Source organism: Sus scrofa, chromosome X (genome assembly GCF_054392235.1).
Source record: "Sus scrofa isolate SSC_HxYL_T2T_F1_AM1 chromosome X, Sscrofa_HxYL_maternal_Yorkshire_Landrace_v2.0, whole genome shotgun sequence".
Lineage (NCBI taxonomy): Eukaryota > Metazoa > Chordata > Mammalia > Artiodactyla > Suidae > Sus > Sus scrofa.
Genome location: NC_139401.1, coordinates 33,846,981 through 33,869,401, shown reverse-complemented (window position 1 = coordinate 33,869,401; position 22,421 = coordinate 33,846,981). Strand labels below are relative to the sequence as shown.

Genomic DNA, 22,421 nt, shown 5'->3' with positions numbered 1-22,421 from the left:
GGAAGCACCAGAAGGATGCCTCTCTGCTGCCTCTTCAGCTACAAAGACTGAAGCTCTTTAAATTTAGGAACAGTTAAGTAAGTACTCATACAACTTTCTTCACTCCTCTAAGACACTTTTCAGTAATTGTGGAGACCAGTAGGTCTGTCAGAAACCCTCACAGAAGCCAGTGTCAGCATTCTACATGTGTATCTATAGATTCTGGTGGCAACCAAGCAACTGTGGTATCTTGAGTTCCTTACTAAGCCTTTCAGCACTTGTTCACTGACCTTGGTCTCACCCAAACAGGAAAAGTTCTTTGCCACCTCTTTCTCAGATCAGACCCAAGCAGAACACAAAGTTAATTATTCACCCACTGGTTTCCACCTCTCTGTGGGCTTCAGTAATTATCCTGTGCATAAATGATAGTTTGGAGTTAGATTGAAATTGGAAGAAGGGGCCACAAAGATGTTTAGGCTTTCATCTTCCCCATAAAGTCTTATAATTCTTTGCTTAATCATTTACTTCCCTCTCATAAAACATTTATGACAGTAAACTATACATACATGATTACTTTGCTGATTACAAGATAGCCAGGGATGCATCAGTACAGAAAGTGTGAAGTTCTAATTCAGTTTTATATATGTATTACGTTCTAAATAAAAGTGTGAGGAGTAAATGAAGTTATGAATACATGACAAAGAACTGAAATAGGTTAGTCAAAAATCCGTAGAAAAATAGAAATTGGAAACCCCTCAGGGTTTGGGCAGCAAGAAAGTAATTGTAAGGAGACCATGCGAATAAGTTGGGGCCAGAATGGAAAATATCCTCACAATCAGTCATTATTCACTGAAGACGTGCATATTGAAAGAGACCGGGAGGATGGTGTGTACAGAAAAGAACTTGTCAGTTTTACGTATGAGCTACAGTCTTAATATTGTTTGATGCTGAGTATTTTGTTAATTAAATTGCCTAATATGATTGTATGCCAACGGTGCTTAAAAATATGGTACACAGGGAAAAAACTGCATTCTCTTGTTCAGTGTAATTGGTGTTCTCATATGTAAGGTGTAAGGTGTACTCTATGAAAGGGATTCTTATAAAAGGCATAATTAAATCCCTAATTACTCATTTATTTTCTTTAAAAAATTTTTTACAAGTATGTTAGGTCCATGTTAGACTCTGAAGATTAAATGCTGAACAAATCAGAAATGATGTAAACTCCATAGAGTTAATAGGCCAGTGAGAGTATGGATAAATACAGCCAGAAGTACATTCTGATAGGGTATATGTTCTGTGTTTGTTAGTGTAACACTAGCTTTTAGGGAAGATAAACCCTAAAATCTCAGTAGCTGAGTATGAGAGAAGTTTCTTTCCTACACATATAAACACAAGGGGCAGTGGGCCTGAAGAGGGATTGCTCTGCTTCAGGAAGTGATTTTGGGACCTCAATAGGTGAAGCCTCTGACGTATACAACCTGTTAAGGCTACATTGATTGTCTATATCCAATCAGTGTCTGGAAGAAGAGAAGGATGGTTCTAATGGGTCACTCCTGGATGCCATGTGTGTTTCTTTTGTCTATGTTCTGAACTCAGTTGGATGGCAACCAGCTTAGGAGGTCAGATAAATCTTCTTTGAAAAAGTGAATGCACACCCCAAATCTGAATGATGAGTAATAGCCAGACAAAGAGTGGAAGAAGGAGTTTACTAGATAGAGAGACGAGCCGAAGGAAAGGTGAAAGAAAATATGCCACTTAGTAGAATATTGAAATATTTTGTTACGGCAGTGATGTGACTATACTACATAGACATTAAAATGAGAGAGAAATATCTTTCCTTAATGTCATGAAATGTTACAAATATTTTAAATATTTACAATTTAATTGAAGCAAAAACTTGAGTACTGATATTTTCATAACTTTGAATAATGTGTTCTAAATAAGTGGTTCTTAATACATTTTTGTCAAATTTGATCCTAGTCTTAGAAATGAAGGAGTAGGGGCAAAGAGAACTTATACGGATTACTCAAAGTCAGCTTTCTAACTAGTTAAAAATATCTGAGCTGAATTAGAGGTAATTATTTATCTCAATTGTCTATATAATTTTATTTATTTTTAAATGATTTTTATTTTTTACATTATAGTTGGTTTACAGTGTTAGGTCAGTTTCTACTGTATAGCAAAGTGACCCAGCCACAGACACACACACACATGTTATCCACCATCATGTTCCATCATAAGTGATTACATATAGTTTGCTTTGAAATACAGCAGGGTCTCATTGCTTATCCATTCCAAATGCCATAGTTTACATCTATTAACCCCAGACCCCCGGTCCATCCCACTCCTTCCCCCTCCCCCTTGGCAACCACAAATATGTACTCCAAGTCCATGAGTTTCTTTTCTGTGGAATGGTTCATTTGTGCCATATATTAGATTGCAGATATAAGTGATATCATATGGTATTTGTCTTTCTCTTTCTGACTTACTTCACTTAGTATGAGAGTCTCTAGTTTCACCAATGTTGCTACAAATGTTATTATTTTGTTCTTTTTAAGGCTGAGTAGTATTCCATCATACACACACACACACACACACACACACACATATACCACATCTCCTTAATCCAATCATCTGTTGATAGACATTTGGGTTGTTTCCATGTCTTGGTTATTGTGAATAGTGCTGCAGTGAACATGCGGGTGCATGTGTCTTTTTCCAGGAAAATTTTGTCCGGATATATGCCCAAGAATGGAACGGCTGGGTCATATGGTAGTTCTATGTATAGATTTCTAAGGTATCTCCATACTGTTCTCCATAGTGGTTGTACCAGCTTACATTCCCACCAACAGTGCAGGAGGGTTCCCTTTCCTCCACACCCCCTCCAGCATTTGTTATTGGTGGACTTCTTAATGATAGCTATTCATATCACTGGTGTGAGGTGGGATCTCATGGTAGTTTTGATTTGCATTTCTCTTATAATCAGGGATGCTGAGCATTTTTTCATGTGCTTGTTGGCCATCTGTATATCTTCTTTGGAGAACTGTCTATTCAGGTCTTTTGCCCATTTTTCCATTGGGTTGTTGGCTTTTTTGCTGTTGAGTTGTATAAGTTGCTTGTATATTCTAGAGATTAGGCCCTTGTCAGTTACATCATTTGAAACTATTTTCTCCCATTCTGTAAGTTGTCTTTTTGTTTTCTTTTTGGTTTCCTTTGCTGTGCAAAACTTGTCAGTTTGATTAGGTCCCATTGGTTTATTTTTGTTTTCATTTCTGTTGCTTTGGGAGACTACTCATGAGGTTGATGTCAAAGAATGTTTTGCCTGTATTCTCTTCCAGGAGGTTGATGGTGTCTTGTCTTATATTTAAGTCTTCCAGCCATTCTGAGTTTATTTTTTGTGCATGGTGTGAGGTTGTGTTCTAGTTTCATTGATTTGCATGCAGCTGGCCAGGTTTCCTAGCAATACTTGCTGAAAAGGCTTTCTTTTTCCCATTTTATGTTCTTGCCTCCTTTGTCAAAGATTAGTTGACCATAGGCGTCAGGGTTTCATTTCCTAGTTCTGGAATTTACAGAAGTCAATTAAAATTTCCAGAACCAAATTATTGCATATGCAAAATTTGATATTAATATTTGCCTCAGAGTTATTACTTAAGGATTAAATATCTAAATATTTATATACATATTAGAGTACTTCAATATAATAGTTATTAAATATATGATAACCATTACTGTTATCATTATAAAACTTCAAAATAGCTAGCAATGAAAATCAGATTGTAATTGGACTCGTTTTCCAAAGACAGTTTTTTTTATTAGTCATAGAAACTCTGCAACTGAATTTGAAGGGGTGAAATATTTGTTGGGTCAGCAACCAAGTAGAATATAACTTTGAAGATCAGAACAAAAAGTTCAAATTCAGTCTATGAAATTGTTGGAAGATACAAAGCAATGTGCACTCTGGGGGAAGTCTCAAATACCATCCCAGCTTGTGTGAGTGATGTGACTATTATATTTTTGTCAAATTTGGCACCATCCATCTGTCTCTTATCAGAGCATTATCTGAAAATAATAGGTTTTTCCAAAGTTCCAAGGTGTCAAAATGTTTCAATCCCCTTAACAAAATTGTTGTATTTAGCACCACAGTACATCTGTATCTTTGAAATAAGACTGTGTGTGCGTGTGTGTGTGTGTGTGTTTATAATGAAAGGAGAAAAAGGAAAATGTTTTCAAAGGAAATAATAATAACCCCAACTATCCCCATCCTTGATTATACTTCACAGCTTTCTCTCTGGAAATGCTACATTTTTGTCTAAGTTGATGAAATAAAATAATCATTTACTAATTTAGAAGCTAGACTTCAGCCAGTCCATAGTTCTTGTTAACTGTTAGTTCTCTCTTAACATACTTCATCTCTTTTTTAGAAATAAGACACACAATTGGGAAACATAAAAATTACTTAGAAAATATAAAAAGCTTTTGGCTCCAAGCCAACTTTCAAGATTTACCAGCTCCTGATTCATTTAAATTGATGAAATCCAGGGTGTGAATGTGACTGATGTACCTCTCACCCCAAAGGAATTTTTTCTTCATTGCTAACTTTGTTTTATCTAGGCTGAAACTTCCACCATTTAGCCTTCTTCCCATACTGTTATAGTCAAACACTACAGACCTACTTATTAGTAGTGATAAGAGAATGCTAGACTATTTTATCAGGTAAAAAGTCTGATCAGTGACTTGTGAAATGTGATAAGAATTTATGGCATAAATTCATATGCTTTAAAAATCCTAACCTAGAAGAAATTTAAAGGTCATCAAGTCTCAATTTAAATAGCTGTTTTTTAAGTCTAATTAAGAGTTTATATGATATGCACATTAATCATTTAGGGCTGTGTTAGCAGACAATTTAAAAAATAAAACTGTCTCTCTGAATTCTATTCTGATTTCAATAGAATTTTCCCACCGTATCTACATATGTAGTCCATATAGTAATGGGGTAAAAAAGTTAAATTGAAAAGCCCCTTATCTACCATGGAAAGATGGAAGAGGGGATCTATTTAATGTGGTCATGCGGGATATTTCTTAAGTGTCCTTGCTTCTACTCAAAGGGGAATCTGTTTTTAGCTTGGACTCAAATCAGGAAGAGACTATAATTTCTGACAACAAGAAATTAAAATAATCCTTTAAACCCAGAGTAGAACATAGGACAAAGATATGAAGTACCTCCAGAGGGAGCAGCCAAGCTGCACAGAATTCAAGCATTCCAGGGTTGGTAGAAAAAGCAGTCCGGAAGCACCTTGGAGCAAACAGTTAGCAGGACATAAAGCTTTGTTAGTAACCAAACAGATGAAGAAACAAAGGAAAACTTGAGCAACGGTATAGGGAAACACTAAAAAATATCTCTAAATTAAAACACTGAAATAAGAAAGAAATGACAGAGAAGACGATGAAGGACGAAGAAGAAAAAAATTTCAATCTGACCTACCTACAAGATAATATTGCCTTAGTTGCATTAGTTAGAGGCTTCCATCATTTCTTTCAAGAGGGAAAACTAGAAAAGTAGTATTTCAGCACATACACAAACACATATACACACAAGTTGAATATATATAATTTATATGGAATATAGTATAAATTTTCATATATGTATGTGTATATATATTTATATATATTATAAATTATATATAATTTATATGGAATATAGTATAAATTTTCATATATGTGTGTGTGTATGTATATATATACACAAACACAACATACATGTATACAATAGAAAGTAATATATATTTTATGTGTGTGTTATTATTGCATATATACCAAAAATATATTGTATATATAATATGTAAAGTAATGTACATTATATAATACATTCAGGTGTGTGTGTACCTATATACATATACACATACACAATACCATACTATGGAATTATATATAAATATATATATTATGCATATTATATACAAAATGTACATATCCATTATATTGTATATATACGTTATGTAAATGTATGAATGTGTGTGTATGTAAATTCCATAGTATGGGCTCAAAGAAAATGTGTGTTATCCTTATGAAGTCTGGGTCCAAAATCAAGTTTTTAGATAGAAGAATGTAGACATCGACTGATGGCTCTTTACTGACTTATGGAAAACAACTAAAATATTTCTCTTAATATTAATGTACATAATTTGGAACATGTAATGGCCAGCTTAGGAAGCAAAAGCATGAATCAAATGGGTTTGACCTAATCAAGTTTTATTTTAAAAGTACATATTGAATAAAACCTTTTTTTTTTTTGTCTTTTTTTGTCTTATTAGGGCCACACCCATGGCATATGGAGGTTCCTAGGCTAGCGGTCTAACCATAGCTGTTGCTGCTGGCCACAGCCACAGCCACAGCCACAGTATCGCCAGATCCCAGCCGTTTCTGTGAACTACACCACAGCACATGGCAATGCCGGATCCTTAACCCACTGAGCGAAGCTAGGGATCGAACCTGCAACCTCATGTTCCTAGTCAGATTCGTTTCCTCTGCTCCACGATGGGAACTCCAAACTTTTTAAAATTACATACACAATTGGTCACTGTATGCAGATGACATGCTACAATATATAGAAAACCCTAAGGACTCCACACAAAACCTACTTGAACTGATCAACAAATTTAGCAAAGTAGCAGGATATAAGATTAACATTCAGAAATCAGTTGCATTTCTGTATACTAACAATGAAATATTAGAAAAGGAATACAAAAATATGATACCTTTTAAAATTGCACCCCCCAAAATTAAATATATAGGTATAAACTTGACTGAGGTGGTGAAAGACTTATATGCTAAGAACTATAAACAGTAATCAAGGAAATTAAAGAGGATTCAAAGAAATGGAAAGATACTCCATGCTTCTGGGATAGAAAAATTATTATCCTAAAAATGGTCATACTACCCAAAGCAATCTACAGATTCAATGCAATCCCTATCAAATTACCCAGGACATTTTTCACAGAACTAGAACAAATAATCCACAAATTTATATGGAACCATAAAAGACCCAGAATTGCCAAAGCAATTCTTAGGAACAAAAACCAAGCAGGAGGCATAACCCTCCCAGACTTCAGGCAATATTACAAATCTATAGTAATCAAGACAGTTTGGTACTGGTACCAAAACAGACATACAGACCAATGGAACAGAATAGAGAACCCAGAAATAAACCCTGGCACCTACAGTCAATTAATCTTTGACAAAGGAGGCAAGAACATAAAATGGCAAAATACAGTCTTTTCAGCAAGTATTGCTAGGAAACCTGGCCAGCTGCATGCAAATCAATGAAACTAGAACACAACCTCACACCATGCACAAAAAATAAACTCAGAATGGCTGGAAGACTTAAATATAAGACAAGACACCATCAACCTCCTGGAAGAGAATACAGGCAAAACATTCTTTGACATCAACCTCATGAGTAGTCTCCCAAAGCAACAGAAATGAAAACAAAAATAAACCAATGGGACCTAATCAAACTGACAAGTTTTGCACAGCAAAGGAAACCAAAAAGAAAACAAAAAGACAACTTACAGAATGGGAGAAAATAGTTTCAAATGATGTAACTGACAAGGGCCTAATCTCTAGAATATACAAGCAACTTATACAACTCAACAGCAAAAAAGCCAACAACCCAATGGAAAAATGGGCAAAAGACCTGAATAGACAGTTCTCCAAAGAAGATATACAGATGGCCAACAAGCACATGAAAAAATGCTCAGCATCCCTGATTATAAGAGAAATGCAAATCAAAACTACCATGAGATCCCACCTCACACCAGTGATATGAATAGCTATCATTAAGAAGTCCACCAATAACAAATGCTGGAGGGGGTGTGGAGGAAAGGGAACCCTCCTGCACTGTTGGTGGGAATGTAAGCTGGTACAACCACTATGGAGAACAGTATGGAGATACCTTAGAAATCTATACATAGAACTACCATATGACCCAGCCGTTCCATTCTTGGGCATATATCCGGACAAAATTTTCCTGGAAAAAGACACATGCACCCGCATGTTCACTGCAGCACTATTCACAATAACCAAGACATGGAAACAACCCAAATGTCTATCAACAGATGATTGGATTAGGAAGAGGTTGTATATATACACAGTGGAATACTACTCAGCCATAAAAAAGAATGACATAATGCCATTTGCAGCAACATGGATGGAACTAGAGAATTTCATCCTGAGTGAAGTAAGTCAGAAAGAGAAAGACAAATGCCTTATGATATCACTCATATTTTGTATCTAATATATGGCACAAATGAACCATTCCACAGAAAAGAAAATCATGGACTTGGAGAATAGACTTGTGGTTGCCTGGGGGGAGAGGGAGGGAGTGGGAGTGATCGGCAGCTTGGGGTCAACAGATGCAAACTATTGCTCTTGGAATGGATTTACAATGAGATCCTGCTGTGTAGCGCTGAGAACTATGTCTAAATACATCGCAGCCTGACAATGGGAGGAAAAATTATGTATACATGTATGTGTAACTGGGTCCCCATGCTGTACAGTGGGAAAAAATGAAATTAAAATAAAATAGAATTATATTTAAAACTCCAAAGGCTATATGATATTCCTAGCATTCTAAGGTGTAAGGAGTGTTGAAAGAGAAGAAACATGTCCAGGACAGATTAAAAAAGAAGAAAAAAAATGAAAAAAAGTCCTATAGTAAATCCGTGTAAGAGGATAGATGCGGGCAAAGCCAGGTGCAAAGTTCGTGGGAAAGGTTACTTCTCCTAAGGTCACGTAGTAGCTGCAAAATACTGCAATAGCTCTCTCTTTGAGTGATGCCTTATCAACCATGCCCAAGATTCCCTTTGCTATTCCTATTTATTCCTGTGAATGCCCCATTGCTCAGGTGTTACTCCTTTATGACAGCAACATATCCCTAGTTAATTCCACCTTCTCCTAAACTTGCAATCAGAAACAATATCCCGTCCAGAACTGATCTCATAATCCTTCAGAATGAAGCCAACCCCTAAATATGATGCTTCCATCCTCTAGAAGGACATTCTGCTTGAGTGTCCTTCCTCATTTCATGAGTAAATAAATCTGATTTATTCTGACTAAAGTATTGTTCCTGGTGATCTCTGGCCAATCAAATTTTTAGTTTTAACACTAGTGTCAGATTGTTGTAGGATTATTCCTTAATGTAATAGAAAATCATGCCTGTAATTTGTATAGTTGATGCCAAAAAATATGAAAGCTGAATTGTTTACTAAGATGCTGCTCGAAAGTTTGTGTTGATTATATGGATGTTTTACTATGTAGCAATGGGGGCTATTTACGGATCAAAAATAATATTTATTTGTGAATTAAACTTGCACTGATTTTCACTCCATGTCACATGGTATGCTATGGGTTAGGAATAAAAATTATCAATATTTACAGAAAAGTTTAGTAAATACTTTGAGATATGTGTGTGTGTATGTGTGTGTGTGTGTGTGTATGTATGTATATATATATATAAAATGTGTTGTGGAAAATTACAGAGAAAGTATAGAGAGGGAGCCAGAGTGGGGATCTGGGAGGGGGCATCAAAGCAGGATTCCTAGCGAAAATATCTTTTGATTAGAAATATGAAGGTTGAATAGGATTTAGGTAAAAGAAAAAGAGATTTGAACAAGGAATTTCCCTCCAGACATTATAGCATCTTTAAAGGAATAAAAGAATGAGATGAGAATTTTTGTTAAAGGAAGAAAAGAGACATTATACAGGTGAAGTAAACTAAGCCCACGTACTTCCATGCTTTGTGTACTAATATAAAGGGTTAGGGTATTATCATGAAAACTACTTGGGACTACTATAAATATTGCTGGCTAGCCTACATTAGGTCTATTCCAATATACACTCTACCCACAACACATAAGGATGTGTTTTACACTGCCAGTTTGTTAGCAGAGTTTTCTGTCAAATTTTCGAATTTTGCCAACCTGTTCAGGTGACAAATGGTACATCAATATTGCTTCCATTTATGCTTGTCAGGTGTTTTTTGATTTTGCCTATAGTATCTGTATCATGTTTATTTTTTTAAATAATTTTTTCTTCAGTTATCAGTCTTTCCCTTAAAATATACATTCCATTAAAGCATTTCCTTTAAAGCATGGTCATAGTTAGGAAGGCCTTCCCAATTCCAGTGCTGTACAGGGTTATTCATTGTTTATTATAGTACTGGAATAGCTTTATTCTTTATATTCAGGCCTTTGATCAATTGGAGATGAATTCTTATACAAGTTATGAAATACGAACATTTTTTAATGTATAGATCTGGCTGAATAGTCTCCATTTACTGGATAGTCAATAATTTTTTCAGTGATCAAAAATTTAAACTTTATCTTATATTAAATGAAATTGTCTGGGCCTGTACCACGTCACTGTCATTATGTAGTTGTTTTATCTCCTCATTGCTTTTAATTTTCATATTTTCATGGGCATTCTAAAATTTATTTAAACAACTTAAAGTTTTCAATAAAAGCTTTTTAATATGTTTAATTTGAATTATGTGAAAGTTTTAACTTACCTAGAGAAAAATTGATATATTTTTATGTATATTTTTTAAGAACATAGGCTTTCCTTTGTTCAGGGCTTATTTTGTCCTTCAATTATTTTTTTATATTTTTCTTTATGTATCTTACATTGTACTTAAATTTAATTTTCATTTTTGTTGCCATTACATATGGGATTGTATTTCCCAAATGTTTATTGTCAGCGTATAGGAAATCTGTTACTGTCTTCCTGTAAATATATTACTTAGCCATATCAATGAATTCACTGTTTTATAATATCTTTCAGTTGACGGTCTATATATTCTAAGTACACAATCATACCATTTTCATGTAGTAATGATTTCACATTAGGGAAACATTGAAGAAATGAATGGAAGACAGCAGAAGTAAGCATAAGATGATGTTATATAAATAGAGAAGAGACAAAATGACTGCAGTTTCATTTAGCTGAGTGATGCCATTCTCTGAGATAATTAAGACAGACAAAGAGCAGGCTTGTAGGAGGAGAAAAAGTTGAAAAATTATGGATTGATTGTGTTTATGTTTGGTTTTAAGTATCCATGAGGTATTTAATGGGCCAATTGACTTTAGTGTGATGTTGGTTATAAAAAGTAGAGGTCAAAACAAAGTCTTGGGGAGCAGGAGACAGTTGAAAAAGTGGACACTGTAGTAGACAGTCTGTCATGTGGCTCCCTTAATCTCTGCCTTTTTGTATTCTTGTCCTTGTGAACTACTCTCCCCTTGAGTATGGGCAGGCAGGACCTATGACTTGCTTCAAGCCAAAAGGTATTGAACTTATGTGATTGCATTACATGAAATAGTTACATAGAATTGGAATGCCCCCTTTGCTAAGAAACTGTCTTCCTGCCTGGTTTTAAAGATATGTTTGTGTTAGGGAGGACTATGTAACCAGAAGTTGAGGGCAGCCTCCAGGCATCCAAAAACAGGCCATCAATTCCTCACACTGTAAGGAACTGATTTATGCTAATAACCACATGAGCTTAGAAGCAAATTTTTCTCCAGTCAAGTCTCAGATGAGACAACAGATACAGCAAACCCTTGATTCCGGTATTTTGGCACTGTAAAGTAGAGGACTCAACTAAGCTGTTCTTGTTTTAAGTCACTGAGTTCGTGATAATATTATTATGCAACAATAGATAACTACTACACCAACAATAAAGGAGAATGAAAAGTTATCTGATGTAGAAGGAAAATAAGTGTGGTGTTCCAAATGTCAAGGGAGAAGAGGATTTCAAAGATGGGAAAAACTAGTGTACTGTGTCAGAAATCACAGACTAAATACAAGTATCATAAGCCTATATGTTGTCAAAAGGGGTAAGAAGTACCAATAAGAAATATGAACACTAGCAAGAAAAATATCATTAGTGTGCTCTTGGGACCAAGTCTGATGAGAGTATATGGAAGTCAAAAAGCATAAATAGGTATAAAGAACAAATCCAATGATTTTTATAAAGCTTCATTCAGCACTTGGACTTATTTACAGGTAAAATTGCTGGTGATTAATTTGGGGCTGGTTGTATTCAAATAACGTAGTTCCAGCTAATTTTAGATCATTATTCAAAACCATCTAGAAGTTATTTTTTGTTACATTCAAATATTATTCAGTTTAAAGGATTATTTGTGTGAGAAAAATGAGGTAATCATAATTATTATAGCAAAATATTATCAATATTATCAATATTATAATGTATTTGAAGTATAATATCTAGATATTTTTACATATACTAAAACAACTGAATAAAAATGAACATATCAGAGCAACCAATTATGCAGCATCCTATAAGAAGAGAGATAATTATCATTTTATTGAATTAACTGATATTGACCACATCAATTAGTTGAGCGTTACATTATACAATCTTTCCATGCTATTAGCACACTATAAATCACGATTCCAGATGCTTATCTAACTAGTTTGATTATTTCATAGAGATAAGTGGTATGATTCACTTAAATTACTTTGGAATTGGAAAAATGTAATTATATACCATATAATGGGATAAAATCACAAAATTTCCTGTGTACTTAGTCCATAATTGATAGTCTCAATGGGAATAAATGTAATATAGTATGTTTATGAGGGAATAACATGAACAGCTGTTTGTGAAGGAATCCTAAAAATTATTTGCCATTTAAAAGGTATTAATCATTTTGATTAAATGTATATAAGATATTTGGATATCTGTATTTCATAATAGCACACTTATGTTTTCAGTGAGTTATTGGTTAACAATTGAAGGTATCTAGACTTATAAGCGTTGTTTGTTTTACTCATATCATTAAAAGCACAAAAAACAAGAAAGAAAAATCCTTGGTATTTCAGTGGTTCTTTCTGAACATATTTGACTTATTTCATCTAGAAAGCCATTCCTTTATACAAAAATTCATTGCAGACACAAAAAGATTTAAGATTAAGGAGTCCATAGAGATGGGGAGAAATAAGAATTTTCAAATAAGCATCTTCTAAAAAGTTGAATGACCTTTTGACATGGTATTTGCCAGCAAATTTTCCACAGTAATATGGGAAGCTGAGAAATAGCAATAGCTTTGAAAACTTTCATCCTGCTTTTTAAAGTCTGCTCTGATGTTCAAGCAAATTAAATTTCTCTGTGGTGGTTTCACTGCTGTCATTTTTCTTCATTGATAAAATATGTACGAATCGAGCACTGGACATTAAACAGCATCCATTTATACAGTGATGTTCCCATTATTCTTTGAGATTTTGGGGAATGCATTAAGGGGAGGGGGCTTTAAATTTCTTGTACAAAACTGGACAGTTACTTTTAGATATTTCCATCTGATATTACATAGTAACTTGTCTAATGTTTCTGACAGGAGGTATGTTAAGCCAGACCTGTATCTCAGTCAGTCATGGAATGTGAAATTTCAAGGAGAAAATACGTATCATGTGATTGCTTTGAAGGTCAGATCATAATAAGAAGAAACAAAGATAAGGGTGGGAACAACTAGAAATTTCCTACAAATTAAGCTGGAGTATATAAGACTCACCTATATAGCTTGCTCCCCAGTGCCTGGTTGAGTGGACCAGAATGAAAGATACCAAGTATGGTGGTTAGTCACTTGAAGTCTCCATGTTAGAGTCAAGAGTCTGGCTTGATGAAAGAATCTTGTGTGAATAAGTACAGACAAGGCCAGAATTAACTGGGGTTGTTTTGGACATATTTATGCTTCAGAGTAATACATGTAAGTGGAGCTAGTGTCTTCCTCACATGTGATTCAAATTAATAGTCCAAGGGAGGAGACTAATCAAAATTGGTAGAAGTTATCCAGATTTATATATGTCTGCTAACTTCAAGGGCTGTAGGCAATGGCCCTGTTTATTCCTCAGTTTCTAAGGGCATGTAGTTAAGATGACAGACTCAGTAGCATGCAGGTAAGCATCACTTGCTGAATTCCAGATACCAACTGAAGGCTCTGGGCTTCAAGAATCATAAAGCTTGAGACCCACCACCATTAGCATTTATTTAAATATTAGGGTTAATTTCTTTTTAGATCAGGCCATGTACGTCATGAAAATATCAGGTATAAAATACCAAGAATATCACCAAATTCCCAAAGTTACCATGGCCTAGGCTCTTAGTGTGGAGGTAGAACACATTTGAGAGACATATATACTTGTATGAGTATTATAAGTATTACCTTGATTCTATGAGCCAGCCTGATAACTTATTTAAAATGATGAATTTGAAGTTGGAAACCCTTTAAGCCTTCATGTTTTCCCCTTTGATGGAAACAACAGAGATGAGTAGTTAAGAAAATTAAGGACAGTGTTCCCCATTTAGTCAAAATCAGTGATATACAGAGTTTACCTAGGATTGGCTTAATTTGGAGAAACACTACCTCTTAATGTACACTAATTTAATCCAAACAGTATGAAAGGTTGATTGTAATGTTCTTCATCTCATGCCCTCCACCCGTATAGTTCTCTGTGCTATACAGTAGGACCTTGTTGTTTATCTCCTCCATTTATAATAGGTTAAATCTGCTAACCCCAACCTTCCCACTCTACCCCTTCTCCAACCCCCTTCCCTTTGGCATCAACAAGTCTGTTCTCCTTATCCTTAAGTCGGTTTCTGTTTCACAGGTTCATTTGTGTCCTATTTTTTATTCCACATATAAGTGATAGCATACTGTATTTTTCTTTCTGACTTACATCACTTAGTATAATAATCTCTATTTGTGTTTATGTTTCTGCGAATGGCATTATATTTTTTATGACTGAGTAGTAGTCTATTGTATATAGGTACCACATCTTCTTTTGTTGATGCGGTGTATCACATTGATTGATTTGCATATGTTGAATCATTTTTGTGGCCCTGACATGAATCCAATGTGATCATGGTATGTGATCTTTTTTATGTGTTGTTGGATTCTATTTGCTAATATTTTGTTTAGAATTTTTATATCTATGTTCATCAAAGATATTGGCCTGTAATTTTCTTTTCTTTTTTTAAACTTTAATTAATTAATTCTTTGACTGCACCCTTGGCATACGGTAGTTACCAGTCAGGGACTGAACCTGTGCCACAGCTTCAGCAACGTCGGATCTTTAACCCACTGAGTCACAAGGGAACTTCCTGTAATTTTCTTTTTTGGTGGTGTCTTTGTCTTTTTTAATATCAGGGTGATAGTGGCTTCAGAGAATGGCATTGGGAGTGTTCCCGCCTCTTCAGATTTTTGCAAGAGTTTGAGAAGGATAGGTCTAAGGTTTTTTTTTTTTTTTTTTTTTTTTTTGTCTTTTGTTGTTGTTGTTATTGTTGTTGGTGGTGCTATTTCTTGGGCCGCTCCCGCGCGGCATATGGAGGTTCCCAGGCTAGGGGTTGAATCGGAGCTGTAGCCACCGGCCTACGCCAGAGCCACAGCAACGCGGGATCCGAGCCGCGTCTGCAACCTACACCACAGCTCACGGCAACGCCGGATCGTTAACCCGCTGAGCAAGGGCAGGGACCGAACCCGCAACCTCATGGTTCCTAGTCGGATTCGCCAACCACTGCGCCACGACGGGAACTCCGGTCTAAGTTCTTATTTGTATGTGTATATATGCCTGTGAAGACATCTGGGCCTGGATTTTTGTAGGGAGCTTTCTTTATTACAGGTTCTCTTTCATTTCTAGTGATCGGTCTGTTCAAATGATCTATCCTTGAGTCAATTTTGGTTGGCTGAATGTTTCTAGAAAGATAACTCTTCTAGGTTGTCAAATTTGTTGGCATATAATTCCTTTATGCATTGTTTTTTTTGTATTTCTGAGGTGTTGATAGGTCTCCTTTTTTCTTTCTTTTTTTTTTTTTTTTCCCACTGTACAGCAAGGGGGTCAGGTTATCCTTACATGTATACATTGACATTACAGTTTTTCCCCCACCCTTTCTTCTGTTGCAACATGAGTATCTAGACATAGTTCTCAATGCTATTCAGCGGGATCTCCTTGTAAATCTATTCTAGGTTGTGTCTGATAAGCCCAAGTTCCCGATCCCTCCCACTCCCTCCCCCTCCCATCAGGCAGCCACAAGTCTCTTCTCCAAGTCCATGATTTTCTTTTCCGAGGAGATGTTCATTTGTGCTGGATATTAGATTCCAGTTATAAGTGATATCATATGGTATTTGTCTTTGTCTTTCTGGCTCATGTCACTCAGTATGAGATTCTCTAGTTCCATCCATGTTGCTACAAATGGCATTATGTCATCCTTTTTTATGGCTGAGTAGTATTCCATTGTGTATATATACCACTTCTTCCGAATCCAATCATCTGTCGATGGACATTTGGGTTGTTTCCATGTCCTGGCTATTGTGAATAGTGCTGCAATGAACATGCGGGTGCAAGTGTCTCTTTTAAGTAGAGCTTTGTCCGGATAGATGCCCAAGAGTGGGATTGCAGGGTCATATGGAAGTTCTATGTATAGATTTCTAAGGTATCTCCAAACTGTTCTCCATAGTGGCTGTACCAGTTGACATTCCCACCAGCAGTGCAGGAGGGTTCCCTTTTCTCCACAGCCCCTCCAGCACTTGTTATTTGTGAATTTATTAATGATGGCCATTCTGACTGGTGTGAGGTGGTATCTCATGGTAGTTTTGATTTGCATTTCTATTATAATCAGTGATGTTGAGCATTTTTTCATGAGTTTGTTGGCCATCTGTATATCTTCTTTGGAGAAATGTCTATTCAGGTCTTTTGCCCATTTTTCCATTGATTGATTGGTTTTTTGCTGCTGAATTGTATAAGTTGTTTATATATTCTAGAGATTAAGCCCTTGTAAGTTGCATCATTTGAAACTATTTTCTCCCATTCTGTAAGTTGTCTTTCTGTTTTCTTTTTGGTTTCCTTTGCTGTGCAAAAGCTTTTCAGTTTGATGAGGTCCCACAGGTTTATTTTTGCTCTAATTTCTATTGCTTTGGGAGACTGACCTGAGAAAATATTCATGATGTTGATGTCAGAGAGTGTTTTGCCTATGTTTTCTTCAAGGAGTTTGATGGTGTCCTGTTGTATATTTAAGTCTTTCAGCCATTTGGAGTTTATTTTTGTGCATGGTGTGAGGGTGTGTTCTAGTTCCATTGCTTTGCATGCAGCTGTCCAGGTTTCCCAGCAATGCTTGCTGAATAGACTTTCCTTTTCCCATTTGATGTTCCTGCCTCCCTTGTCAAAGATTAATTGACCCTAGGTGTCAGGGTTTATTTCTGGATTCTCTATTCTGTTCCATTGGTCTGTCTGTCTGTTTTGATACCAGTACCACACTGTTTTGATGACTGTGGCTTTGTAGTATTTCTTGAAGTCTGGGAGAGTTATGCCTCCTGCTTGGTTTTTGTTTCTCAGGATTGCCTTGGCGATTCTGGGTCTTTTGTGGTTCCATATAAATGTTTGGATTGTTTGTTCTAGTTCTGTGAAAAATGTCCTGGGTAATTTGATAGGGATTGCATTGAATCTGTAGATTGCTTTGGGTAGTATGGCTATTTTTACAATATTGATTTTCCCAATCGAGGAACATGGAATATCTTTCCATTTCTTTACATCTTCTTTGATTTCTTTGATTAAGGTTTTATAGTTCTCGGCATATACGTCCTTTACCTCTTTGGTCAGGTGTATTCCGAGGTATTTGATTTTGTGAGGTACAATTTTAAAAGGTATCATTTTTTTGTATTCCTTTTCTAATATTTCATTGCTGGTATACAGAAATGCAACTGACTTCTGAATGTTAATCTTATATCCTGCAACTTTGCTGAATTTATTAATCAGTTCAAATAGTTTTGGGGTTGAGTCCTTAGCGTTTTCTAGGTATAGAATCATGTCATCTGCATACAGTGACAGTTTGATCCCTTCTCTTCCTATATGGATGCCTTTTATTTCTTTTGTTTGTCTAATTGTTGTGGCTAAGACTTCCAAAACGATGTTGAAGAGCAGTGGTGAGAGTGGGCATCCCTGTCTTGTTCCAGATTTGAGTGAGAAGGCTTTAAGTTTTTCCCCATTGAGGATTATATTTGCTGTGGGTTTCTCATAAATGGCTTTGATTATATTCAGGAATGTTTCCTCTATACCCACTTTGGCGAGGGTCTTGATCATGAATGGATGTTGAACTTTGTCAAATACTTTTTCTGTGTGTATTGAGATGATCATATGATTTTTGACTTTTTTTTTGTTAATGTGGTGTATGATGCTGATTGATTTGCGTATGTTGAACCATCCTTGTGAACCTGGGATGAACCCAACCTGGTCATGGTGTATAATTTTTTTGGTATGTTGTTGGATTCGGTTGGCTAAGATTTTGTTGAGAATTTTTGCATCTATATTCATCAATGATATTGGCTGATAGTTTTCTTTTTTGGTGGTATCTCTGTCTGGTTTTGGAATGAGGGTGATGGTGGCCTCATAGAATGTCTTTGGGAGTATTCCTCCTTCTTCAACCTTTTGAAAGAGTTTAAGGAGGATGGGCACCAATTCCTCTTTATATGTTTGATAAAATTCACCTGTGAAGCCATCTGGTCCTGGACTTTTATTTGTAGGGAGTGTTTTTATGACCTCTTCAATTTCATTTCTAGTGATCGGTCTGTTCAGTTGGTCTGTTTCTGCTTGATTCAGTTTTGGCAGGCTGTAAGATTCTAGAAAATTGTCCATTTCTTCCAGATTGTCAAACTTGTTGCCATATAGTTGTTCATAGTATTCTCTTATGGTTTTTTGTATTTCTGCTGTATCCGTTGTGATTTCTCCTTTTTCATTTATAATTTTGGTGATTTGGGTTCTTTCTCTCCTCTTTTTAGTGAGTCTGGCTAGAGGTTTGTCAATTTGGTTCACCTTTTCAAAGAACCAGCTCCTATTTTTATTACTTTTCTCTATTGTTTTTTGAATCTCTATTTTATTGATTTCTTCTTTGATCTTTATAATTTCCTTCCTTCTGCTGACTTTAGGACTTTTTTGTTCTTCTTTTTCTAATTCGTTTAGGCGGAGGGTTAAGTTGTCAATTTGGGATCTTTCTTCTTTTTTGAGAAAGGCCTGTATTGCTATAAATTTCCCTCTGAGCACTGTTTTCGCAGCATCCCATAGATTTTGAGAGGTTATGTCTTCATTGTCATTTGTTTCAAGTTAGTTTTTAATTTCCTTCTTGATTTCCTCATTGACCCATTGGTTTTTTACTAGCATGTTGTTTAGTCTCCATGGAGTAGGTTTTTTCTCTTTGCTTTTCCCATGGTTGATTTCTAATTTCATGGCATTGTTGTCAGAGAAGATACTTGAGATAATTTCTATGCTCCTAAATTTATTGAGATTCGCTTTATGTCCAAATATGTGGTTGATTCTTGAGAATGTTCCATGAGCATTTGAGAAGAATGTGTATTCTGATTTTTTTTGGATGTAGTGTCCTGAAGTTATCAATTAAGCCTAACTTTTCTATTGTTTCCTTTAGGATCTCTGTTGCCTTATTGGTTTTCTGTCTAGAGGATCTGTCCATTGATGTGAGGGGGGTATTTAGGTCTCCTACTATGATTGTATTCTCATCAATATCTCCCTTTATGTCTGTAAATATTTGTTGTATGTATCTGGGTGCTCCTATGTTTGGGGCATATATGTTGATGATAGTAACATCCTCTCCTTGGATGGATCCCTTAATCATTAAATAGTGTCCTTCTTTGTCTTTCTTTATGTCTTTTGTTTTAAAGTCTATTTTGTCTGATATGAGTGTTGCAACTCCTGCTTTTCTGTCATGTCTATTGGCATGAAATATTTTTTCCCACCCTTTCACTTTCAATCTATATGTATCCTTTGTCCTGAGGTGAGTTTCTTGTAGGCAGCATATTGAAGGTTTTTGCCTTTTTATCCACTCAGCCACCCTGTGTCTTTTGATTGGGGCATTCAGTCCATTGACATTTAAGGTGATAATTGATAGATGATTATTTATTGCCATTTGAACCTCGTGTTCCAGTTGATTCTATGGTTCTCCATTCTTCCTTTCTGTTTTTTTTTTTTTTTTTTGGTTGGATGGTCTCCTGTTATTATCTGCTTGAGTGTATTTTTTTTCATTTTTTGCAAATGAAATATTTGGTTTTGGCTTGTGGTTGCCCTGTATTTTAAGTATGCTAACCCCTTCCCATAATTGTGTGTTTTAGCCTGATGGTCCTGTAAGTTCAAACACTTCATTACTATATTAAAATTAAGAAGAGAGACATACATACAAACAAAAAGGGTTATTTACCTCCTAACATCCCTTGCTCACATTTTATGGTTTTGATGACTCTTTTATTTTTTTCTTTTTAATTTTATTTTGTTTGAAGCATGTTCATGATTAAATCTGTATGCTGGCTTATTTGAGTGACTGCTCTCTGATTGCGGTTTCCTCAGTCCTAGTTCTTCCTCTTTTTCTACTTCTTCTTTTTTTTTTCTTTTCTTTTTTCTTCCCTTTCCTTCCTTTCTTTTTGGTTTAGAGAAGCCCTTTCAATATTTCCTTTAACCTGGGTTTTGTGTTGCTGTATTCTTTAAGTTTTTGTTTTTTGGGAAAAATATTTATTTCCCCTTCTATTTTAAATGATATTCTTGCTGGATAAAGTATTCTAGGTTGCATATTTTTTCCTTTTAGCACTTTAAATATCTCTTGCCATTCCCTCCTGGCCTGTAGTGTTTCTGTAGAGAAATCAGCTGATAACCTTATGGGGGTTCCCTTGTAGGTAACATTCTGTTTTTCTCTTGCTGCCTTTAGGATCCTCTCATTATCACTAACTTTTGCCATTTTTATTATGATGTGTCTTGGTGTGGGTCTGTTTGGGTTCAGTTTGTTTGGGGCCCTCTGCTTCTTGTATCTTGAATCCAGTATCCTTTAGATTTGGGAAGTTTCCAGTGATAATTTCTTCAAATATATTTTCCATTCCCTTATCTTTTTCTACTCCTTCTGGAATTCCTATTATGCGTAGATTGGCCCGTTTTATATTATCCCATAGGTCTCTTATATTGCTTTCCAGTTTTTTGATTCGGTTTTCTGTCTGTTGACCAGATTGAGTGATTTCCATTATTCTATCTTCCATATCACTGATTTGTTCTTCTGCATCATTCATTCTGGTTTTTACTGCCCTTAGTTCAGTTTGCATCTCTGCAAATGAATGTTCTAGTTTTTCTTGGCTCCTCCTTATCTTTTCTAGTTCCTTTCTGAGGGTATCTGCATTACTGTTCATATCTTCTCTTAATTCCTTCAGTATTTTCACTATTTCTCTTTTGAACTCCAGGTCTGTCTGACTGCAGAGATCTGTTTCATTGTTGACTGTTTTGGGTGAGTTCTCCTGTTGGTTTGACTGGGGGTGGCTTCTCAGCTTCTTCATCTTTCTTGTTGTTTTCTTTCTCCTGAGGGAGTTGTACTCTCCGTTATCGGGCAGTGTTTGCCTTGTCACTGCCGTGGAATATTTCCTGAGGGCTGGCATTGTTGGTCAATCTTTTTTGAGGCAGTGTGGCTTTTCTGGAGTGTTGATGGGGCTAACAGTGTTTCTTTGAAGCCAAGGAGGACTTCCTGAGGGCAGACAGGACTGGGAGGTCCACCCCACGATGGTAGCAGATTTCACTTGGTCATGCAGAGCTTGCTCTGGTGTTTTTAGGCTGTGGGGTTCTTGCAGGGGGTTGGCAGTGTTGGGCAGCTGCTCTTCAGGGGTGCATCACCCCTGGGGGCTGGAGAAGCTATCTGGGTCACTGAAAACCTAAGAGGCTCTTCCCTAGGGCAGCCCAACTCAGAAGGACAGCCTGAGAATGTAGGCGGATCTTTTCACAGTCTGGCCGAGCTTGTTGCAGCTTTTCTGGGCTGCAGGGGCTCTTCCAGGGGGCTGGTGGTGCTGAGTAGTTATTTCACGGGAGTGGGGCACCCCCTGGGAGCTTGGGCGGGTAGCAGGGCCCTTGGAGACCCAAGAGGCTCCTCCCCAGGGCAGCCCAACTCAGAAAAACCGTCTGAGATCTTTTCCCGACTCGGTCAGGCTTGTTCCAGCTTTTCAGGGCTGCAGGGGGTCCTGCCTGGAGCTGCAAGTCCTATGCAGCTGGTCCACTAGGTCTCAGCACCCCCTGGGGGCTTGGGCTGGTAGCAAGGCCCTTGGAGACCCAAGAGGCTCCTTCCCAGGGCAGCCCGTCTCAGAAAAACCATCGGAGAATTAGGCCTATCTATTCATGGCCTGGCTAGGCTTGTTCTAGCTTTTCTGGGCTGCAGGCCTTTTCTAGGGGGCTGGTGGTGTTTGGTGCTGCTCTGCGGAAGTGTAGCCCCTCCAAAGGGCAAGCAGGCCTGTGCAGGGACAGCCCCTGCGGTGGTAGGCTTCAGGCAATTGTTGAGGCCAGCCCTCCTGGATGGCAGGCAGCCCCAGGTTCCGCGAGAGCGTAGGGGGTGGCGGGGGTGGGGGGAGGGAATGCAC

General features: G+C 36.7%; 1 long non-coding RNA gene across 1 annotated transcript in view; it reads left to right on the top strand.

Annotated features, from left to right (window-relative positions):
- LOC110257761 (uncharacterized) overlaps nt 1-22,421 on the top strand; it is a 602,847-nt gene that overhangs the window by 242,904 nt on the left and 337,522 nt on the right. The gene's annotated exons all lie outside the window — the stretch shown is intronic.